We start from the raw sequence: 24,156 nt of genomic DNA, 5'->3' as shown, positions 1-24,156 counted from the left end.
CTAGCTCCAAATAAGGCCACATCCATGGGACTGGAGGTTGAGACTTCAGCATCATATCTCCTTTTGAAGGGAATCATAATTTGATTAAGGAACACATCTAGTGTGTTCCTTCTACATCGGCATCTGGGCTGGGTTGTCCCAACCCATCAGCCCCTTTTCACTTGGATTCGGTGCTGATAGTAATGGCAGTTTGGGGACAGGGGGCACAGGAGTCGTGAGAGGGAGGAGTGGACACCAAGCAGACTGTGCAGGGCAGTAGCATGGAGTAAGAGAGGGAGAGGAGGGGTGCAGTGCCTTGCCTGCTCTGGGGTTTACATCTGAGCAGCTGGATGTGTGTGTGCATATGTATGCTTCTGAAGGGTAGAGGTGAACCTATCTATTTTGATTTTTTTGTTTTGTTTTGTTTGAAACTGAGTCTCTCAGAGGCTTGAACCTCACAGCATAGGCCAGGCTGGCTAGCGAACCTCGGGAATCTGCCTGTTTCTGCCTCCCAATTACTGGGAATACAAGCATGTGCCCCATGCTAGCTTTTTTTTTTTTTTTTCATTATTTAGTCAATTTTTATTTTCCTGGAATACAAGTTACTAATATGTAGGAGATTAAAATGGAAAATACAGACAGGTGTAGTTGCACACAACTATGTTCCCAGCACTTCCAAGCTAAGGCAGGAGAATCATGGGTTTGATTGAAGTCAGTCTGAACTTGCTTGAGATCCAATCTCATCTGTCTGTCTGCTTTCCTGTTTGTCTGTCTCCCTCTCTCACACACAGATACAAATATAAGAAAATCAAAGTGGAAAAGAGAATGTAAATTTATAACATTGTCAATGAAATAAAACAAAATAATGCCAGTAACCATCTTTAACTCCCTTCCTAGAGTATCAATATCATAAAAAACACTTGTCAGAAACATGAGTTTATGTTTCCATGCTGGCTTTTTAATGTAGGCATCAGGGATCAAACCTGGGCCCCAGGTGGCAATCATGTTACTGACTGAGATCTCTATCTCCCTGGCTTCACAGGCCCCTTTAAACATTCTTTTTTTTTTTTTTTTTTTTTTTTAAAGATTTTTTTTTTTTTTATATGTAAGAACACTGTAGCTGTCTTCAGACACTCCAGAAGAGGGCGCCAGATCTCGTTGCGGATGGTTGTGAGCCACCATGTGGTTGCTGGGNGTTGCGGATGGTTGTGAGCCACCATGTGGTTGCTGGGATTTGAACTCTGGACCTTCAGAAGAGCAGTCGGGTGCTCTTACCCACTGAGCCATCTCACCAGCCCCCCTTTAAACATTCTTAGAAACAGGGTATTGGAATACCCAAGATGCAATTCACAAACCACATGAAACTCAAGAAGGAGGAAGACCAAAGTGTGGATACTTCAATCTTTCTTAGAAGTGGGAACAATATACTCATGCAAGGAATTACAGAGACAAAGTGTGGAGCAGAGACTGAAGGAATGACCAGGCAGAGACTGCCCCACTTGGGGATCCATCCCATACACCATCACCAAGCCCAGACACTATTGTGGATGCCAACAAGTGCTTGCTGACAGGAGCCTGATATAGCTGTCTCCTGAGAGGCTCTGCCAGTGCTTCACAAATACAGAAGTGGATGCTTACAGCCATCCATTGGACTGAGCACAGGATCCTCAATGAAGGAGCTAAAGAAAGGACCCAAGGAGTTGAAGGGGTTTACAGCTCCATAGGAGGAACAACAATATGAACTAAACAGTGCCTCCAGAGCTTCCAGAGACTAAACCACCAACCAAAGACAACACATGATGGGACTCATGGCTCCAGCTTCATATGCAGCAGAGGGTGGCCTAGTTGGTCATCAATGAAAGGAGAGGCTCTTGGTCCTGTGAAGGCTCCATGCTCCAGTGTAAGGGAATGCCAGGGCCAGGAAGCAGGAGTGGGTGGGTTGGTAAGCAGGAGGAGGGGAAAGGAAATAAGGGGAGGGGGCTTTCGGAGGGAGACCAGGAAAGGGATAACATTTGAAATGTAAATAAAGGAAATACCTAATTTTTTTTTAAAAAAAAGGAAGTAAAGAACCATAACATAAAAAAAGAAAAGAAAAGAAACAGGGTAATCAGCTATTCTAACTCCAGTGTACTGCTGTGAGAAAATGCTCTGAACAAAAACAAGTTAAGGGGAGAAAAGGGCTTATTTCACTTAACACTTCTAGGTCACAGTTCATAGTTTTCTCCCTGGCTTGCTCAGCTAGCCTTTTTATACAGCTCAGGACAACCGAATAGGAGTGGTGCCGCCCACAGTGGGCCGGATTCTCCCACACGAATCATCAGTCAAGAGAATTCATCCCAGACACCACTAGAAGCCAATCTGATTCTTCAGTTGATGCTCCTCTTCCCAGGTGACTCAGGGTCGTGTCAAGCAAACCATAAGAACTAGCAAACACACCTGCCATTCTCGTTTGCTCGTTACTGTCACACCTTTAGCATTTTAAGACCTGTGTCCAGGGAAATCTCTTTGTCCCAGGCTAACCAATCCTTTCTATCACTTTCCTTAGAGATCCCAGGAGGCTCTCAATGGGCTGTGACCAGGAAAGCATTGTCAGTAAAAAAATCTCCATCCTTGTTACTGAAGAATATGTGTGCAGCAGTTGGGCTTTCCTAATGTCATGGAAAATGGAGATCCTACCTGAGAGGGTAGGACAGACTCCAGAAAGCAGAGTTGGTCAGAGCTTGGGTGTGGCCTCAGGGCCTGGGGTTGCAGCTGTGCTCGACGTCCCTTTTTTTTTTTTTTTTTTTGTCTTATTTTTATCACATGAGTGTTTTTGCCCACATTTATGTAAGTATACCACACCTCTGCCCAGTGCCTGTGGAGATCAGAAGAGGGTGTTGGATCCCTTGGAACTGGAGTTATGGTTATAGGTCACCATATGGGTTCTGGGACTGGAAGCTGGGTTCTGGAGAAAAGTAGCCGGTGCTGTTTCCAGCCCCACACATGGCTTTTATGTGGGTCATACGGCATCACACTCGGGGCCTCACCCCTGTATGACAAGCATTTTACAGACTGTGCCTTCTCCCCAGCCCCGGGGACTTCCCTGGTTTTGAATTCAGACTCACAGTCTCCAAAGCACCCCAGCTAAGGGATGCTCTCGCATGGATCAGAGAACTTTTTGGACAAGAAGAAGCCAGCCTAGCCTCGGAGGCTGGCTTAGTTCCTCCGTATCTCTGGACCCTTCCCTGCCCCAGACTCCAAATAGAAACCAGTTTCCATGGCAAGGTGAGGTGTGTGTGGGCGCTGGGGGCTGTGTGGGAACAATGCTTCATTAGGAGGCTCTAATGAAATGGAGAACTTCCAAGGCAAATGTTAATTGCAGCCTGCAAGCACAGATGTTTCTGGGATGTAAAGAAGGCTGCAGGTGGGGGAAAGGTCAACCTGCCACTGAGGGAGGAGCAGGTGGGATTGTCCTGTTCTCCGTCTGCCCAGGGAACCTCACAGCATAAGAGATCCTGATGGCCTCTGAGAGTCATAGAGCATCTTATCAACCAAGCACTGGGCTGGTCTGCAGCTTTCCCATTGGCTCCAGAAAGGGCCTTGCTCTGTGTAGGTTGGGGGACACCGTACAGGTTTTAGGGTACTCCATGCCTGGATGGAGATTCCCCGGTAGACTTGGGAACAGTGCACAGGCTGGGATCAATGAGGTGAGGCAACATCATTTCTTCCTTTGTGGACTCACATGAAACAGTCGGTCTAGAAGCATTCATTGTCTGCCGTGTTCTAGAAAATACTCATTGAGCTCAATGGCGGTGAGAAACGGGGGCCAGTAGTTACTGTCTCTGTGGGGCTCACAGTCTAATGGGGCGGTGGTCAGGACAGGAATGGTGGTAACTTGGTAAGCTGTGGTATGGTGTTGGTTAGTTATAAATGTCAACTTGCTACCACCTAGAATCACGTCAGAGAGTCTCTGCTGAGGAACTCCAAGATTAGGTCAGTCTGTGGGTCTGTGAGGGATGGCCTTGACTGTTTGTCGACTGATGTGGCAGACTCAGTCCTGTGTGGGTGGGGCCATTCCTTGGTTTGGGGCCCTAAGTAGTGCAAGAGAGGAAAAAGCTAGCCAGGCATGAGAAGTCAAGCAGGCAGCATGGGTGTGCTTGCCTCTGTCTGCTCTTGACTGTGGATGGGATGTGGTTGGCTGTTAAGTTCCTTCCTCGAATTCCCAGAAATAATGGACTATAACCTGTGTTTGTCACCTTAATAATAACTGTTTCCTGGCTTCCGTTGCTTCTGATCCAGGTATCTGTCGAAGCAACAAAAGGGGAGCTATGACAGGTATCTTAGAGGGAGTTGGAACCTAGGATCAGGCAGGAGGGTTCAAGCAGTGGACTGCAAGATGAATGTGACTGGCGGAAGTTACTGGATGCAAGGGGGAGGGGCTAAGGATAGAACCCAGTGCAGAGTTGTAGTCAATATCAGTCAGGGTGCTTCATGATGGAGACGGGGTGGCCATGGGGGTTGGGCAGGTGAATTGGGGGGCGTGGCATCTAACGAGGCTTTGACAAGACTGGGTGGGATGGAGAGGGTGTGTCCCGCCCATCATGCCGCCCCTGAGAAGACCTTCAGGCTCCGAATCTGCCCCGCATGCTGGTGGCTTCTATCCCCTAGCCCAGGGTAATCGGTCCTTGGATCATTTGCCCAGGACAGGAGATACGAGGTGACTTGGAGTGTCACCCCGTGCTGACAGTGGATTGTCACAGTAACTTTTATTTTCCTGTAGGTAGCTGTCATCTCTGAGGCTTACTGCCTCCATCTGCTAACCTAGGCCTTAGTCCTGGAAGCTTCCAGCCTCTGTATAATCTTATCTAGGCCTGGACTATTTTCAGCCTCTGAGACTTGCCTCTGAGTAGGCTCATTCCTTCTAATTCTTTCTGAGCTCTGGCTGGCTGGTTTAACTCACCTGCCCTGCCTCAAACTCCTCTCCAAGCTGACCGATTCAGTCTGGTTTCTCTCTCTCTCTCTCTCTCTCTCTCTCTCTCTCTCTCTACCTCCCTCCCTCCCCACCTCCCTCCCTCCCTTCCTCTCCCTCTCCTGAATTGCTCTGCTTGACCTCAAACTAACTCTGTTCTAATCTATCTTTTGGCTCCTTCTCATTTTCTGGCTCATTCTGTCTTCACCCATGTCTCTCTTACTCTCTCACTTCAACCTGTCTCTGTAAAGCTCTCGAAGTAAAACTGCCTCTTCTTTCTCTCCCTCTGTTCATCTACCTCTTAAGTCACACCCCCCCCACCACCACCCTTTTCCTCTCTCTTCTTGTAAGAGTTGGGCGTATCTTATTCTGTCAAGTCTTTCTCTGATTCGTCACTTTGGAAGCCACTCAATTAGACATCACTTTCAAACATGGGTGCTTCCTTCTACACACCAACTTTACCTTCATTGTTTGCAAGTGAAGGTGTGTACTGAGTGCCTGTTTATAATTCCAGCCATGGGGATTAAAGGTGTGTGCTAAAGGCTAAGCCACACCACAACTAGAGACAGAGCTTTTTGTCCTCAGTAAATAACACAATCTTGGGACTTACAAATACCCTGCAACAGTGGCTTTTGACATCCAGGAAGTAGTGGGGCTTTAGATCAAGGTCTTTTCAAATATAGAGCCTACCTGGGTAGCCTAAGCCTGTATCTGGGCTATGCCATTTTCTGCACAGCCACTGTCTGACCTATTGATGGAGACTTCTTGCTATATGGGCCAACAAAGGGACATGTCACTGATTTCTGAGCCGACTGTCCGGCTTTCCTTTTTCTTCTCCCACTTCAGCATGAATCAGGAACTCCTTTCTGCTCAGTACTCAAGCGTGACCCCAGTGTGGCCGCATAGCTTGTGCTGAGTTCTGTGTAGATGAGCCCGGGGCCCATTAGGCACTGTCTTTGGGTCTTTCTTGGGAACCCCATCCCCACCCTCAGCTCAGGCCTGTCTGTGGCCATTCTCATGAACCAGGACAGAAGTGGCTGAAAAGCCCAGAGATCTATGGGGTTTAATAAGGACATCCAAGACGGCGTTATTGCGGTTTTCTGGTGACATTAGCTCTTTGGGGAGGTAAATTTCTTTCCTTTTAATCCACTGTTTCTTAAGCAGGTGACCCGCTCCGTGTTATTACAAGCAGGTTATTATGACCATAAATCCTTCTGCTTCTGCTTCTTCCATTTACATTAAATATAGTCTCGGTTATGGCGCCTAAATTAGCTTTCATAGGAGGAAATCTCGGTATAATTTAAAGGGGATGAGGAATGAGAGCGGGGAGGGGGAGGGGAGGGGAAATGAGAACGGCAAGAAGATTTTGGGTCCCAAATAAGAACCGAGCCTGGATTAGCCATTCCAAGGTGCTCTGAGCCCCGCAAAATGAAGTTGTCCCAAAGAAGTCCTGCAATACAGATTCTCTATTGTAACATCTGTACTGCTAGGCCACCTGGTCAAAAAGATGGAGACAGTCCTTGCATGATTTTAGTTATGGAGCATTCTAGAAACAAAAAAACATAAAGCAACCCAACTGTAGTGATGAGATTGGCCAGTGGTTGTCAGGGATTCATTGGGAGCAGCGGCAGGGATGGACAGGTGGAACCCAGGGCACTTGTAGGAGAATGGAAGTATACTGTGTGATACGGGGATGCTGGAGCCTTGATGTCAATGGTGATGGGGCTTTAGTGCCGGTCCATCCACTTTGGGACTCTATGTACCACACAGCTGAGGTTTAAATAATAAGACTGTGAAGCAGGGAGGAAGGGTGTTTGAGAACTCGTACTTTCTTGGCTTTCAGCAAAGCTACTAAACTATAGTCTCTGAAGGAAAGGGAGAGATGGCTCAGTGGTTAAAAGCATGCGCTGCTCTTGCAGAGGAACTGAGTTCAGTTGCCAGCACCCACACTGGGTGGTGACTCACAACTGCCTCCAAGTCCAGCATCAGATCTAACGCCATCTTCTGGCCACCATGGGTACTGCACCCCTCGTGTGCCCATCTCTCTACATACATACATGTGCATGATTTAAAATAAAATAACCTTAAACAAATAATATGAGAATGGCGGGGAGAGCACATGAACTTGTGGGAGTCTCTAGTTGCCTCACTGGGATTACTGTTGTGCTATCGTGTCTGGGTTTTACGTGAGTTTTGAGATGAACTCAGCTGCTCAGGGTTTTGTGGCAAGTGCTTTTATGCCCCGGGACCGTCTTCCTGATCTATCTCTTTTCTTGCTAAATCCTTTATTTCTCTCTTTGTGGGGGCACATGTGTGCCACAGTGTGTGTGTGTGTGTGTGTGTGTGTGCGTGAGTGTGTGTATATGTGAGCACACACATATGTGTGGATAAGAGGACAACCTCCATTGCTAGTCTTCCTCCTTTGAGACATGAGTCTCTTGTTTATTGACTCATAGGCCAGTCTAGCTGGCCTGCGAGCTTCCAGGACTCTCCTGCCTCTAGCTCCCATATTGTAGGAACCCTGGTATTATGGTAGCACATTGCCACTTCCAGCTTTGACATGAGTCTGGGGCTTCCTCGTATCAAGTGCTTTGCCCACAGAGCCTTCTCCCCAGCCTTGTGCATTTTATGGTTACTGTGTTATACTGGATGTACTGGGTTTGTGTGTCAACTTGACACAGGCTGGAGTTATCACAGAGACAGGAGCTTCAGGTGAGGAAATGCCTCCATGAGATCCAGCTGTAAGGCATTTTCTCAATTAGTGATCAAGGTGGGAGGGCCCCTTGTGGGTGGTGCCATCCCTGGGCTGGTAGTCCTGGGTTCTATAAGAAAGTAAGCTGAGCAAGCCAGGGGAAGCAAGCCAGTAAGGAACATCCCTCCATGGCCTCTGCATCAGCTCCTGCTTCCTGACCTGCTTGAGTTCCAGTCCTGACTTCCTTTGGTGTTGAACAGCAATGTGGGAAGTATAAGCTGAATAAACCCTTTCCTCCCCAATTTGCTTCTTGGTCATGATGTTTTGTGCAGGAATAGAAACGCTGACTAACACACTGGGTTACATAAGGATTATTGTGTCTCCTTTCCCGGAGTGTGTTCCACACTTTTTAATCTATTATTTATTTTCTTTTTCTTTTATCAACTGCATTGTCCTCTGTCTGTTTCTGAAATGTCTTTGGTAGATACACGTATTACAAATATTTTTCTCTCAGCCGATGTTTCCCTTTTCATTTTCTTAATGGAGGCTTTCAGCAACACTTTTCAGTTTTACTGAAGTTAATTTTATCATTAAAAACAGAAGTGACGGCAGGCTGAAGAGATGGCTCGGCAGCTAAGGATGCCTCTTCCCACTCCTGTGGTGGACCTGATTTCAGTTCCTGGCACCCAAGTCAGGAGGGCTCGTAATTGCATATGGCACATATGTCACTCATTCATAAACATGTGACCATAAATGAAAATAAAGCCTTCACAAATAAAAATAAAATCTTTAAAAATTAAAAAAAACACATCTGGACCTCAATCAACAACAAATATATGTATTTATCCATATATATCCAAATGTATCTATCCAGGTATCCTGGTGTGATGGAACAAGCCTGGAGAGGCTGAGGCAGGAGGATTGCCAAGACTTGAAGGCCAGCTTGGGCTATAGACAAATAGGTCAATGAATGAGGAGTATTGTGACAAGACCCGGTCTGATAACCACCCACCAAAAAAAAAAAAAAAAAAAAAAAAAAAGAGGGGGATTTAGTCTTCTCTGTAAGATCTTTGCCAAGTCACAGAAATATGTATTCCTATGTTTTGAGAAGCTACAGTATATTCTTTCACACTTAAGCCTGTGATTCTTAATGAGATCAGTGTATGGCATGGGATAGGATCCTTTTTCTAAATGGGTCTTCAGTTTTTTTCTAGCAATATTTGTTGGAAATATTTCTCCATTGAGTTGCCTTGGTAACTTAAAAAAAAAAAAGCAGTTGACTTCTTCTGGGGGAGATATGAGCAAATGTCGACTCACCCCAGCCAGGTAACCAAAGGGAGATCCAAGTAAGGATCCGGTGTCCAATTTGGTAAATGTGGTGTTTGAGTAGGTATGGCCCCCATAGACTCGATGCTTGGCCATAAACACATTAGGAGTGGCACTATTAGGAGGTGTGGCCTTATTGGAGGAAGTGTGTAGGGTGGGCTTTGGGGTTACATATGCCCAAGCTATACCCAGTGTGGCACATGCTCTCCCTCTGCTGCCTGTGGATCAATATGTAGATCTCTCAGCTCCTTCTCCAGCACCAGGTCGGTCTAGATGCTGCCATGCTTCCTACCATGTTGATAATGGACTAAACCTTGAAACTGTAAGCCAGCCCCAATTAAATGGTTGCCTTTTTAAGACTTGTGGTCATTGGTGTCTCTTCATAGCAACCCTATGAAACCCTAACTAAGATGGCAAACCAATGAGTTTTATTGGGGTTACTTCCAGGAATATGGGTGAGGGGTTTCTTACAGGAACAGAAATGACTCGAAGACAGCAGCATCAACAAAGCCCACCCAGCATGGGTGACAGCTCACAAAAGCTGGGAACCTGGAGTTACTGCATAACTTCCAGACAGCTCAACAGGTTGGAGACTGTCTCTTTCAGGCAGCTTGCCTGGTCAAAGCATACCTCTCAATATGTATGCTTACTGCTTACATAAGCCTGGAGAGGGAGGGAGGGATCTAGTGCATCTGCTCAGTTTCAGGAAATTCCTGAAGTTTCTGAGTTGTTTTCATCCTGAGTCTTAAGAAGCTTCCTTTAAGACATTACTAATCTTCAGGAGCTTCCGTCCAAGATGAACTGATTCATCCCAGAGGATGTTGCTGTCCATTAGGACTGGGAAGACCGCTCGAGTTCAGACCACCAGCACCCACATCAAATGCTGATGGGGCATGATGACCCTTCTGCCATCCCAGCACATGGGAGGCAGTGGTGGGATCCCTGGAGCAAGCAGGCTAGCTAGACTAACCCTGGGTTCAACAGAGAGACCATACCTTGATTTATAAGGTGAAGAGTGATCAAGGAAGACATCTGACATCAACAACCTCTGGCCTCTACACACAGGTGCACACACATGTATGTACATCCCACACCCATGCAAATACGCGTACATCTCACAAGTACATACACATACAAAATCAAGGAACTAGGGATGTGGGAGTCTATTTCTGGACTCAACATTGTTTTAAATATCTGATCATTTGAGTCCTCTGATGTCTCTTTCCAAAACCTTTTTGGTCTTCTATGTCCTTTACATTTTGAGAGTTTATGCAGTAGGCAGTGGTTGCTGCAGAGACCCATAACTGTGTAAAACGTTGAGAATGACCAACTGTGAGTGCTCAGCAGTAGGTGAGACAGTGCTCAGCCCTTAACGGGACATCCGTATTAACCCTACTACCACTATGGCTGTGAACACTGTCTTCTGGACACTCTGTGGCTTTCAAACAGAAGCTCACGGCAACTGTGGTTACCCACATAAGACCTGCACAAGATCAAGCCAGTTAAACATTCCAGCATGGGAGGGGAGGGATGCCCAGGCCCCACCCCTCATTGAGGAACGTTTGACAGTAGATGGCTGTTGGTGGAAGGAGAGCCTCTTTTCTCTGGGAATGTGGCCTCCTGGCAGGTTCCCCATGCTCTTGTGGGTGACCCTGCACACATGGGTGTATGATCCATGCTGGTAGGACTCAGTGGATTATATAAAAAGAGAGGACATGAAATAGGCAGGGAGATGTGTTAGAGGTGCTGTGGGGAGTTGAAGGTGATCAGTATGCATTGGAGACATGTATGAAACTTTCCAAAAATAAATTACAAAAAAAAAAAAAAAGAATCATTGTGTGTTGCAGTATCCCATTTATTATCCTCAATGACCAGGGCAGAGGGGGCTTTGCCTAAAGTTTGCTGGATGGCTGCCCTGAAGGTCTCTTAGGATATGCAGTGCTCTTTCTTGTGAGTGTAGCCAATAAGACTCTGTCCTCATAATGAAGGGCTCCTTCATTTTAATTCAGTTTGCACGGTGAAAAAGAATTTGCTGCGTTGATTGCTCCTCATTTAAACCACGACTTGATTAAAATAGGAAACACGGGGTACACTCAAGATTACACCGAGGTGATAGATGCTTTAAATTCCATCCAAGTCAAGATCCTTATCAGAGATTTAATTAAAAACTTATGTGTAAGGGTGTGTGCCTGTGTGTGCTTATGTGCACCACGTGTGTGTAGTGCCTTCAGAGGCCAGAAGAGGGCGCTGGATTTTTTAAGGAACTACAATTACATGTGGTGCGAGTCAACATGTGTGTGCTGGGAACTGAACCTGTGTCTTCTGCAAGAACAGCAAGGACTCTTAATTTGAGCTAGTTCCAGCTTCATAGCCTAGGCTGGACTGAAGCTTGCTTGTCAGTTCAGGTTGGTTTTGAATTCACAATCCTCTTCTGTCAGCCTCCTGGGCACTGGAATACAAGCACAGATCAACACATTTGGCTTCTTTAATATGGTTATTTTAAACAGAACATCCTGCAGGTATTTTTACGGGGATTATGATATACAGATCAATATAGAAAGAAAGTACATCTTTGACTGCAGCGTTGTCCAGTTCATGAACGTGGCACACTGCTCTAATTAATTAGCTCCTCTTTGATTTTTTTTTCAGCTGTGTTAAATGTTATTAAAGTAGTGAACAGCTTGGCAAATCTTTTGCTAAATCCACGACCAAGTAATTTGCATTTCTGGATGCTATCGCTAATAGGATTCGTTCTTATTTTATTTTCCAATTTCTGTCTTACTTTTAAGATCTAGAAATCCAGGTGTGGTGATTCACACCATTAAACCCAGCACTTGGGAGGCAAGGCAGGTTAATAACAATGTGCCTAAGGCCAGCCCCATCTACATGGTGAATTCTAGGATGGCTAGAACCATGTAGAGAGTTCCTGTCTCAAAAAACCACCACCACACACACACCCACCCCACCCACCCCCCCCACCTCCACCCCCACACACAGAGATAACCATTTACTTACTGGTATATATTGGTCCATTTTCTTCCATTTAAAAAGTAATGTGGGCATGTGGATTTAGAGGCCAGAGGACAGCCTAGACTGTCATCTCTTAGGAGGTGTCCTGTTTATATTTTTGAGACGGAGTCTCTCACTGCCCCTTCCAAGTAGGCTAGGCTGACTGGCCAGCAGGCTTCAGTGCTTCGTCTCTTTTTGCTCCCCCCAACACTAGGGTTATGGCCATACACCATAGCACCAGGTTTTTATGTGGGAGCTAGGGATTTGAACTCAGATCCTTATACCTGCCTGCATCTCCCCCATCAGGTCCTCTCTTATTTCCTTATTAATTTTGGGTGAGGTTTATCACTTCTTATTGCTCTTCAGAATCAATTTGAAGAAATTTGATTTGTTATTTGAAATTTGAGATTTGTTAAATTTCTTTCGGTTTTACCCTCTCCTAGTTCATGCACATCTTCTCTTTGCTTTTAAATTTAATCATGCATACTTTGGCCTCAAGGTGTTGGATTTCAAACCCCTCTTTTCTAACAAAGACATTTAAAGGTAGTATAAATCTCCTTATAGCCACTGCCTTGGAGGCATCCTGGAGGTCTGTAAATATGAGTTTATTGAAGTACAAATTGGGTGCAATAAAGCTCACTAATTCAAAGAACGAAATCCACTCAGTTTTGGCTGTGACCAGCAATCCTCCTGTGACCAGCAATCCTCCTGTCTCCTACCACTGCCTGCCTGCCTCCCTCCTTCCTTCCCTCCCTTCCTCTGTTTCTCCATCCACCCACCCACCCCACCTATCAATCCATCCACCCACCCATTCACCTATCCATCCATCCACCCATCTACCCACCCACCAATCCATTCACCCATTCATCTATCCATCTACCCATCCACCCTCGTACCCATCTACCCATCCACCCATCCAGTGTGTGCAGCTGTGCACACATGCACACACAGGAAGAGCCAACAACCTGTGGGAGTCAGTTCTCTCCCTCCACTGTTGGTTGCTTTTTGTTTGTTTGTTTTGAAGGAAGATGGAATATTGTAACTTGTTTAAGATCCCACAGCCCTGATCTGGGACTGAGAACAAAGCAGAACAGCCTCCAGGCATGCCAGGGCAGGGCTGTTGTTAAGGCATTCCTAAGAACATCTTGGCCGTAAAGATGAAACGGTATTCAAGGACAAATGGGACTATATTATCTAAGCTAACACCATCTGGCCGGAATCTCCCCTCAATCTGAAGACAGGCAGGGTCATCTAAAAGTCATACATCAACTGGTTGCTATGGTACCAAAAAAAGCCCCAAGCCCACCGGAACAAAGCTCTGATGCCCCTTTTGCTGATATGTAATCTTTCTGTTAATGAATCAACCCCATGCCTTTGTCAAAATTCTTTGTATTCCTAACCCTTTGCTTCNTTAAAAACCCCTAACTCCTGAGCCTTGNNGTNGATTCCCCTGCCTCCTGTGTGAGGTACGTATCGACCCAGAGCTCTGCTAATAAAGCCTCGTGCGTCTTGCAACAAGAGAGATTCTTGTGTTCGTGGGTGCTTCCCGTCCCTGGACTAGAGTGGGGTCCCTAAATTTGAGGTCCTACAGTTTGTTTGTTTGTTTTTCGAGACAGGGTTTCTCTGTATAGCCCTAGCTGTCCTGGAACTCTCTTTGTAGACCAGGTTGTCCTCGAACTCAGAAATCCGCCTGCCTCTGCCTCCCGAGTGCTGGGACAAAAGGCATGTGCCACCACACCCGGCTCACTGTTGGTTTTGAATGCTGCAGTCACCTTCACCCTCTGAGCCATCACACTGGCCCCACTGACTTCCTTTCTATTACTACAACTTTGCTCTTCATAGAATTTTGCATCAGTTGCATTGTATAGCACGTTTTCCTCTGGCTCCTTCCGCTCTGCAGAGTCCTTTTGATGGACATCCATGCTTTGTGTGTACACAGTTTGTTCATGTTGCTAGGCAGAATTCCCTCATGCTGCCTCTTCTTCTCATTCTCCTGTTGATGGATGTTGGGGTTGTGTCGGGTTTAGTGCTGTTATAAGCAAAGCTGCTACAGACATCCCTGTGAAGTCTTCGAGTGGACATGGCGTGTTTACTTCTTCTAGATAAACACACAGGAGTTTCTGGGTCGTCTGGTAAATGCATATTTACTTTCTCAGGAAACTTTACAAGGTGACTGTATAATTTTGTATTCTCAGAGTAAATCTGTTTTCTGTTATTCCATCTTGGCCAAAAGTAGAACCATTATTTAGATTTGAGCAGTCAATTTTATTTTAAAGAAATTGAAAATGGAGATTTTTTTTTAAAGACAGAATCTCTCATTTTGTAGCCCAAGTAAGTCTGGATTTACTATATAGCCCAGGATGGCCACAAACTTAAGGCAACCCTCCTGCCTTAGTCTCCTGAGATTTAGAGAAGTAAGCCACCACGCCATGTCTGAGAGAATGTGTTATTTATAAACTCGCCATTAGTCATTTCTGACTGTCTCCCCTCCTTAGAGTGGATTCAGACTTTCGTCGGCTGGCACTTCTCTTGTTATGGCCTCTGCAAGCTGGCCTGCAAGCTGGTGGGAGGCTATCTTATGTCTGAAAGGTCTATATTCAGACCTTTTATAAAATATCCCTTATTTAGAGGTGTTTTCTTGATACATTTTAATTGAAACATTATAGTTAGTACAGTGTATGTACATGTGTGTGATGTGTGCGAGGGTGAATGTCATAGTGTGTATATGTGTGTGGGGATATGTCACTGTGTGTGTGTGTGTATGTGTGTGAGGGTGCATGCCACTGTGTGTATATGTGTGAGGTTACATACCATTTTGTGTGTGTGTGTGTGTGTGTGTATGTGTGTAGGTCAGAGGACAGCTTTGTGGAATCCCTTCCCTTGTTTGTGTGTGTTGTGGGGATCGAATCTCTGTGGTGCAGCTTTCACGGCAAGCAGTTTTACACGCTGAGAAATCTGTGCACACACCCATATACATACATATAATCAAAATAATACAAGTAAATAACTTTTTATTTTGGTTTTTCAAGACAGAATTTCCCTGTGTAGTCCTGGCTATCATAAAAGCTGTAGACTAGGCTGGCCTCGAACTCAGAGATCTGCCTGCCTCTGCCTTGCGTACTGAGATTAAAGGCGAGTGCTACCACTTGGCAAAAATAAATACTTTCTGTAAGTTTTTATCACAACAGTTTAACTTTATTTCTTCCTATTTTTAAAGATTCATTGTCTTATTTTATGCGTGTGAGTGTTTCGTGAACCACATGCGTACCTGGTACCTGAGAAGGCCAGAAAAGGCCATCAGTCTCCTGGAGGAGCTCTAGGTGGTTGTTAAGTTGCCCAGTGTGGGTGCTGGGGATTGAACTCCAGTCGCCCACAAGAGCAGTACAGGCTGCTGATTGTTAAACCGCACCGCCAGTCCCTTTCCGCAGGATTATTGTTAGACTGACTCTCCTACCTAACACGGAACTCACCCGCTGCTCAGACTGGTAGCCAGCCAGCTCCAGGCATCTGCCCGCTTCCACCTCCCAGTGCTGAGATTACAGCTGTCCTGGGGATGGAGCTCAGGTCCTTGCAATTGTGTGGCAAGCACCTTTCAACCAAGCCATCTCCCCAGCCTCCTGCCTCCTTCTGGGACTTTTGCTGTTGTTAGCTGCTGGACATTGTGAAATTGTGCTGCAAAGTTTCTTCATGGTTTTGTTAGGAGGTGTAATGAACTTAATTGGATAAATCTGATCCCCGTGAGACTTGCATTTAGTCTTCGTGAAGACATCCCGAGAGCGTCGTTTAATCTGTTTGTTCAGTCTTATCGCAAAATCAATATTTTTCTGAGGCATCTATTTGCAACTCTGTATATTATGATGCCCTGTCATTCTGGTGTCTGGAAGGAACATCTTGAGGAAGGTTCTTTGTCTTGTGTGAGCTTCTATTGCTTTAATAGATTTTTGACCTATTTTTGGTGTGTGTCTGTGTGCTATCTCTTTGTGTGTTGCAAGTGGGTGTATATCTGTATGTGTGTGTATGTATGTTTGTGTGTGCTGAAGGTGTGTGGTACAGGTATGTGTTTATCTGTGTGTGTGTGTGTTTGGTATAGGTGTGTGTTTGTGTATCTGTATGTGTGTATCTGTGTATTTCTGGGTGTGTCTGTGTATTGCAGGGGTGTGTGTGTGTGTGTGTGTGGTTTAGGTGTATGTATATCTGTATGTGAATGTGTATTTGTGTGTTGAAGGGGTGTGTGTGTGTGGTACAGGTATGTGTATATCTGTTTGTGTATTTGTGTGTATGTGTGGTGCAGGTATGTGTGTGTGGTGCAGGTGTGTGTTTGTGTATCTGTATGTGTATTTGTGTGTGTCTGTCTCTGTGTGCTGCAGGTGTGTGTATATGGGATGCCAGAGACTGGTATCCAGTGTCCTCAGAGGCGCGCCACTATATTTTTGAAGACATGTTCCTTTGCTGAAACTATACTTTACTGGCTTGCATATGGTGGTGAGAGGACCACTTGCCGGAGCACTTGCTGGAGCATGTTCTGTCACCCCACCATGTGGTACCTGGAGACAGAACTCCTACCAGCAGGCTCAACTGCATCTGTGTTTTCCTGCTGAGCCATTTCCCTGGCCCAAGTTATAGTTCTTTATCTCTCCCTCCATGAACATCAATATTTGACCGAAGATTGAGGGTGAACTTCTCACAGGCCTCTGCTTGGTCGTCCCTCTCCTCCCAGTTCTTTTCTGCCCAGTGTTTGTGTCCCCAGTTTCAGCCGCACAGACTCTGCAGAGTCCAACGTGTCTTTTCTTGTCTCAGACATATCCTTTGCTCTGTTAGATTGCCTGATTTCCTCTGCTGAGGTTTGCAGACAGTCTTGGCAGTGAGCAGGGGGCGCCTAGTTTGTTTGTTTCTTTATAGCAGGGATCACTGTTATACCCTCCCTGTTGCCCAGTGTCTAAGAACAGTTTCCCCTATGTTTTGTCGTATTTCCTAGGTGATTACGGTAGAGCAGCAAGGCAAAAACAAAAACACTTTACACTAATAGAACCTGATGCCGCTAGCTGCCAAGACATGAAGGAATTTCTCTCTCCTAATGCCAAGCTCATCTCTGGTAGACATTAGATGAGAATCCTCTAATCCAACTCCGTCTGATGCTATCCGTCGGTAACAACAGATCCCGCAGGTTGGCAATCCTCAGCTTCAGTTGAAGACAGGTTGTGACCTGCACTCCTCATGGAAGAACTTGAGATCAGAGATCTTCCGTTCCCTGCCTTTAGGTCTGACTGATTTGCTAGAGTGTCCCACAGAACCTTGGAAAGTACATCACTTTGTTTGCTAGTGTTTGACAAGGGAGGCAAATGAATAGCCATATGGAAGAGATGCAGAGGGGCAAGCACGTGGGAGGAGCTGTGAGGATCCATGCTGTCTCTGGGCTTCCCACCCTCCAGGCATCTGTGTTCAGCAGTCTGGAATCTCACTGGACCGAGTCCTTCTGGATTTTCATTACACAGGCATGGCTGTGTCCAACATTAGCCACCGCTGGTTTGCTAAACTTTCCCCCTATCTTTCCTCCCCAGAAGGAGGACTTGAAGCTACAGTCTTCTGATCCATGGTTGGTTCCCCTGGCAACCCCTTCCTGAGGCTACCCAGGAGCCCAACAAAAGTCTTCTCATTAGAACAAAAGGGTCTGCCTGTCACCGGGAATTTCCAAGGGATTTGGGAGCTGGACCCAGCTGGCTTTCCTACCACTCACAAAATGACAAGTGTGTTAGAGGCCACAGCCAGCACAGATGTTAGAACACAAAAGTCCCCAGATTCCCTCATCTACAAGAGTTCTAGGGACTCTGCACCAGGGATTTGGGGCAGAGACAAATATCTCTGTCTGTCAGTCTATTCACCCACCTATCTATTTGCTTTATTTTGAGACAGGGTCTTACAACATAGCTCTAGATGGGTCTGGGACTTTCTATGTAGACCTGGCTTTAAACGCAAAGAGATCCACCTGCCTGTTCTTCTTGAGTGTTAAACGTGTATGTCATCATGCCTGGCTATAAATGTTGTATAACACTGGATAATTCTGTCTGTCTGTCTGTCTGTCTGTCTGTCTGTCTGTCTGTCTGTCTCATTTCCCTTTCTGTGTGTGTGTTTCTTTCTCTCTTTGTATATATGTCTATCTATCTGTCTCTCTGTCTCTGTTTCTCTGCCTACGAATATGTATGTCTCTGCGTGTGTGTATCTGTCTCTGTCTATCTCTGTCTCTGCCTCTCTCTGTCTTTGCCTGTCTCTCTGTCTCTCTATCTCCCTGTATCTGTCTCTTTGTGTGTGTATATGGATGTATGTATGCTTCTGTCTCTGTCTCTCTGTGTATGTGTCTGTCTTTGTCTCTCTATCTATCTTTCTGTCTCTTTGTGTATATGTATGTGTGTATGCCTCTGTCTCTCTGACTGTCTCTGTGTGTGTGTAGGCATATGGAAGCTAGAGGAGGATGCTGGGTATCTTCTATTGCTCTCTGACTTACTCCCTTGAGACAGTGTCTCTCACTGAACTGAAAGTTCACCATTTCTACTGGCCTATCTGGCTAGTGAGTTCCTGAAGCCCACCTGTCTCTGGAGCCATGTGTGGCTTTTACAAGGGTTCTAGAGATTTGAACTCAGATCCTCATCTTTACACAGCAAGTGCTCTTATCCACAAAGCCACCTCCACATTCCTCCACCCCCAGGCAATTCTTACAACAGTTAATTCTCAGAAAGAGAGTATGTTCCACAGATTTTGATAAATTTTTATCATCATTTAACTCATGTTTTCCATTCCCCTCTGAGTGAGAAGCGTTCTGTTAATTTATAAATATTTGGGAGATATCTAGATGCCAACGTAGATATTTCTAATTCATCAGAAAGCACACTGCGATAGTTCAATGACTGAAATCTATCAAAACCCGTGCTGTAGAAGATAATCTATTTTGGTGGTGAATTCACAAGGGCTTGGGAGGAATGTGGGTTCCAAAGTCACTGGATGGAACACTACAAACATCAATTAGGTCAAATTGATTGACAGGGTTATTCAGAACTCCTTTATATGTGTTCATTTTAAAAAAGATCTTTTATCAATTATTCAGAGAGAGGCTTTGCAGCCTCTCGCTATGATTATGGGTCTATTTCTTTATGCGTGTCAGTGCATTTTCTTCTTAATATCTTTTGACAGCCTGTTATGGGGTGCATGCATTTTGAGGTTACTGCATTTCCTTGATATATAGATCAATCTATCCTCACAGAATGTTCCTTCTTATGTCAGGTAATACTTTCCATCTTTTAATTTGCTCCCCTCATGTATATATAGGCACCTGGTCTTTCTAATGGGTAAACTTCATACAATATAGCTTTTATTTTTTAAAAAAGATTTTTATTTTATTTATTATATATAAGTACACTGTAGCTGTCTTCAGACACCAGGAGAGGAAATCAAGTCTTGTTATAGATGGTTATGAGCCACCATGTGTTTGCTGGGATTTGAACTCAGAACCTTTGGAAGAGCAGTCAGTGCTCTTAACTGCTGAGTCATCTCTCCAGTCCTATAGCTTTTTCAATACTTTTGACGTAGCTGTGTTTTGGATTTAAGGCATCTCTTTTAAAAAAAATTTAGTTTTAGGGTTTTTTTTTTTTTTTGAGAATTTTATAAAATGTATTTTGATCATATCCACTTCTTGGGTCCCTCAGTTCCTCCCAGATCCACCATTCCTTCCCTACCTCCCTAACTCTGTATTCTTTTTAAAATATGATTTTTTAAATTTATAGGTCTGAGTAATTGCCTGCATGTATGTACAGCCCACGTGTGCAGTGCCTTTGGAGGACTGAAGAGGGCGTCAGATCCTTTGCAACTGGAGTTACAAGTGGTTGTGAGCTGCTATGTGGGTTCTGGGAACCAAACCTGGGTCCTCTGCAAGAGCAGTAAGAACCAGTAAAAACCATTAACCACGAAGTGCTTCCTCCAGCCCCACAGTCTCTTAGTTTAACATTTGTAGTTCATTTATATTTAATGTAATTGTTGAGATGGTTGATTTTGTCCTGTTGTGCTGTTGTGACTGTTGTACAATAGAGAGCCACACATTTAGTTTTAGGGACAACAGATACTCATTATCATGTGGTCTCTGTGGGTGAAGAAGCTGGGCGTGGTCTAACTGCTTTAGGATTTCTCACAAGGCTGCACTTAAGGTACTTTCCAGGTCTTGATTAAGGGAGTCATTCATTTCCAAAGTCACCTTGTGGCTGGTGGAATCCAGTGCTTTGCTGGGCAGTGGCTCAGTTTCCTGTTGGCTGTTGGTCCCTGCTCTCTTCAGTTTCTTACCAAGCAGGTGTCTCCAGGACTCATAACATAGCTCATTTCAGCCAAGTCAGAAGAAGGCAGACTTGTAGGTCTGGAGAGATGGTTCAGCTGGTGAGGTGCCTGCTGTACAAGCAGGAGAACCTTAGCTTGATCCTTAGCATCCACGTTATATGCACTTGTAATCCCAAGACTGGGGAGACAGAGACAGGCAGATGCCCAGAGTTCCCTGGCCAGACAGCCTAGACAAATTGGTGAGCCCTGGGTCTCAATGACAGGTCCTGTCTCATCAAATAAGGTGGATAGGACCTGAAGAATGATACTTGAGGTTGACCTCTGGCCTCCACTCACATGTACAACACACACATGCACACACACTTACATGTGCTCTCTCTCTCTCTCTCTCTCACTTTAAAGAGGGAGAAATTGTTCTAACCAGATGGAAATTAACTTTTTTTCTGAAATATAATTGAGGAAGGGGTGTCTCATCACCCTTTCTATATTCTATTGACTTAAAACAAGTCATAGGTTTTGTCTATGCTCAAAGGACTTTCTAATTCAAGTGTGAGTACAGAATGTGGGGGCTGCTGGAGCTCACCTTAAAGTCTCTCTGTGGTACATGCTATTTCTTCTTGTCTCACTTGTTCTATGGTCTTTTCTTGCTTTTTTGGTTTAAAAAGTCAGGAGGACTGTGAGTGTGGTTCAGAGGTAGAATACTTGCTTAGCATGTTTAAGGCCCTGGGTTCTATCTCTGTACTAACAAAAATAAAAGCAATAAAAAGTAAATTTTTTTTTTTTTTTTTTTTTTTTAGACAGGGTCTCACTGTATAGCCCTGACTAGTCTGGAACTCTCTATGTAAATCAGGTTGGCCTCCAACTCACAGAGTTCTGCCTGCCTCTGCTTCCCAAATGTGGGCTTACAGGGGTATGTCACCATACTTGGCCTGAATCGTTTTAAGCAATTAATTATTAAATTAATTAAGTGCGTTCATGTACGTGTGTGTGTGTGTGTGTGCTTCTCTTGTTTCTGCTTCTATGCTACACACTCCAGGCTAGCAACCTATGAACTTCTGGCTGAGCCTCCTGTCTCTGCCTTCCATCTCACCATAGGAGTTCTGGGATTACAAATGTTTGCCACTGTATCCAGCTTTGTTTTTTAGCAGGGTAGAACATGGGTTGTCAGGCTTGAGTGACAAGCACTTTTACCTGCTGAGCCATCTCCCCCCACCCCCAGCCCCTAAGCTGCTTTTCATCTTTTTTCCCCTTGTATTCTGCATCTCTTTGTATTTTGTATTTCTTTGTATTTTTTATAAATGCTTGCTCTCTGCGTCCTTAATTTATCACAGCATGCTTAGACAATGTTGCAAGGTTTAACCTGAAATGTAAGAACCTTGCAAGAGCAACGTCTACCTGTTCCTTTGTTCTTCGGTTACTACGCTTTTTACAACAGCAGATATAATACATATCAACAGCGAGCTAGTTACCTTTCAACAAATCGGTCTTTTGGAATGTGTTCGGAGGGAGCAGCTGGGGAAATGGCTTCCTGTTGTTGGCAGAGCTTGTCTGAGTGAACATCTGTCCGTGGAGTTTCAGCTTTTAAAATCTGATGACTCAGGGGCTCAGGAGAGGGCTCAGTTGGTAAAATGCCTGCTGCATAATCATGAGTGTGTCTCTGGCTCTTCAGTACCTGCAGGGAAGGCCAAGCATGGCGGCACGCATAGGTAATCCTGGTGTCTGGGAAGTGGAGCCAGGAGGATCCCCGAGACTTTCTGGCCAGCTGGTCTAGCTGAATGAGGGAGCTCCAGGTTCACTGAGAGACCCTGGCTTAAAAAACAAGGGAGGGGTCCGAGAGAAGACAGTGTCAACCTCTGGTCTCCACAGGGGCGAGCACATATACACAGGTGTGCTCCCTGAACACACACACACACACACACACACACACACACACACACACACACACACACACACACACACACAATATGATGGTATTCGGGTTGGTTTTGTCAACTTGACATAACTAGAATCACCTGAGAAGAGGGAACCTCAGCTGAAGAATTGCTTCCATCAGATTGGCCTGTGGGCATGTCTGGGGCATTTTCCTGATTGATATGGGAGGGCCCCGTCTACTGTGGGCAATGCCACCCCTTGGCAGGAGGTCCTGGGATCTATAACAAAGCAGACTGAGCAAAGCCAGGGGGAGCAAGGTAGAGAGCAGCACTCCACGGCCTCTGCTTCAGCCCTTGTCTTGTGTTTCTACCTTGATTTTCCCGGACGCATACGTGGAAATCAACCCTTTCTTTCCATGTTGGTTTAGGTCAGTGTTTTATCACAGTATCAGAAAGCAAATTAGGACATAGGCCATCTTTCTCCAGGAGCGGTGAGAGGTCATAGAACCCCAGGAAAGTGGGAGAGGGATAACAGAGCCAGAAGAATCCCCCCACCCCCCAGGACAAGGCTCAGCTGTTTCAGACATTCCTGCCTTACAGGTGCCTTGGGATGGCTTAGGAGGCAGTAGGAGGGGTCATGGGCTCCAAAGGTCGCGGTTTCATCTCAGCTTTCAGCTCTGTTGTTGGGTCTATTTCTCATCTGGCCGGAGCCTCAATTTTCCAAGCCATTGAGTAGGCATATAGAAAGTACTTCTTAAGTTCGTGGGGATTAAATGATCTGGTGCCCGAGAAGCCACTGGCCTGGTGCCTGGCAGACCCTAAGTATGTAAGTGGGAGCAATTTAAAGCTGCTTTTCCACAGGAAATCCAAAGTGCCTGGCTGGAGCTCCGTGCATCTGAAACAAGAGTCAGTCTTGCTTTCACCGAGGTGGCCTTCTGGCCTCCTCTTGGTGATCAGAAGCCTTTGGCGTATGAGAGACACCAGGCCCAGATATGTACCTGGATCAGCCAGGAGGGAGAAGGTTTTTCCTTATGGAAAGATGGATTAAGTCAAACCTTAGGCTGGAGAGAAGTGCTGGGGTCCTGTTCCCAGGAAGGAACCAGGCTAGGCCATCTGTGGTGTCAGATCACAGTTTAGACTGCAGATTCAAGGTTATCAACTTTTCTTGGAATTTTTCTTTAAAAAAAAAAAATCTCCAGAGTCATTTTCAGTAAGGTCAATATTTCCCTAGATGTGTAGAGTTAACAGAGGCCTAGTAGCTAGTTTCAGAAATGGGAGCCAATGGTTCCCACTTCCTGGTATCACACCCTGTGTCGGCTTTCCCAAAAAGAATATGGCTTACCCGGAGAAAAGATGAAGCATGGCTTCTTCAGGCTTCACAAAGTACCTTCTCACTGTGGGAGAAGCCAGTTGTCATTCCTGTCAGCCCTGTGCAAAAGCTGACACGGAGCGGAACTGAGACCTCCAGGTGACAATCAGTCTCAGGTAAGGATGCCATCTTGGAAGCAGGTCTCCAGGTGAGGCACATTCCTGATTCTCACAAACAAAGCCTGCTGTTTTTTAGCTGTAGTCTGGGGGTATTATTTTTTAGGTCAATTAATTAATTTTACAGTTTGAGTGTTTGCCTGCATGTATAAAGGAGCACCATTTGCCTGCAGATATCTATGCAGGCCAGAAGAGGGCATTAGATCCCCTGGGGCTGGAGTTACCGGTGGTTGTGAGCCACCTGATGTGTGCCCGGTGGGGGTGGGGGCGCACATGATTTGGGTCTTCTGAAAGAGCAGCAGGCTCTCTTACTAGCCAAGCCATCTCTCTATCCCCCTTTCCTGAGGGTGATTTTGTTTAAATATAATGCCTAATTCATTATAGGTGACCTAGAGGGGGAAAACAAACAAACAAACAAACAAAAACAACCCCAAACTAAAAGAGATCATGTTTATACAAGCTTTTTTTTTTTTTTTTTTTTTTTTTTTTTTTTTTAGTATTGTGTAATGTGTATATGTGTGCATATTTCTGTG

The sequence above is a fragment of the Mus caroli genome, chromosome 11 (assembly GCF_900094665.2).
Source record: "Mus caroli chromosome 11, CAROLI_EIJ_v1.1, whole genome shotgun sequence".
In the NCBI taxonomy this organism is placed as follows: Eukaryota; Metazoa; Chordata; class Mammalia; order Rodentia; family Muridae; genus Mus; species Mus caroli.
Note: the sequence above shows the minus strand (reverse complement) of the source record.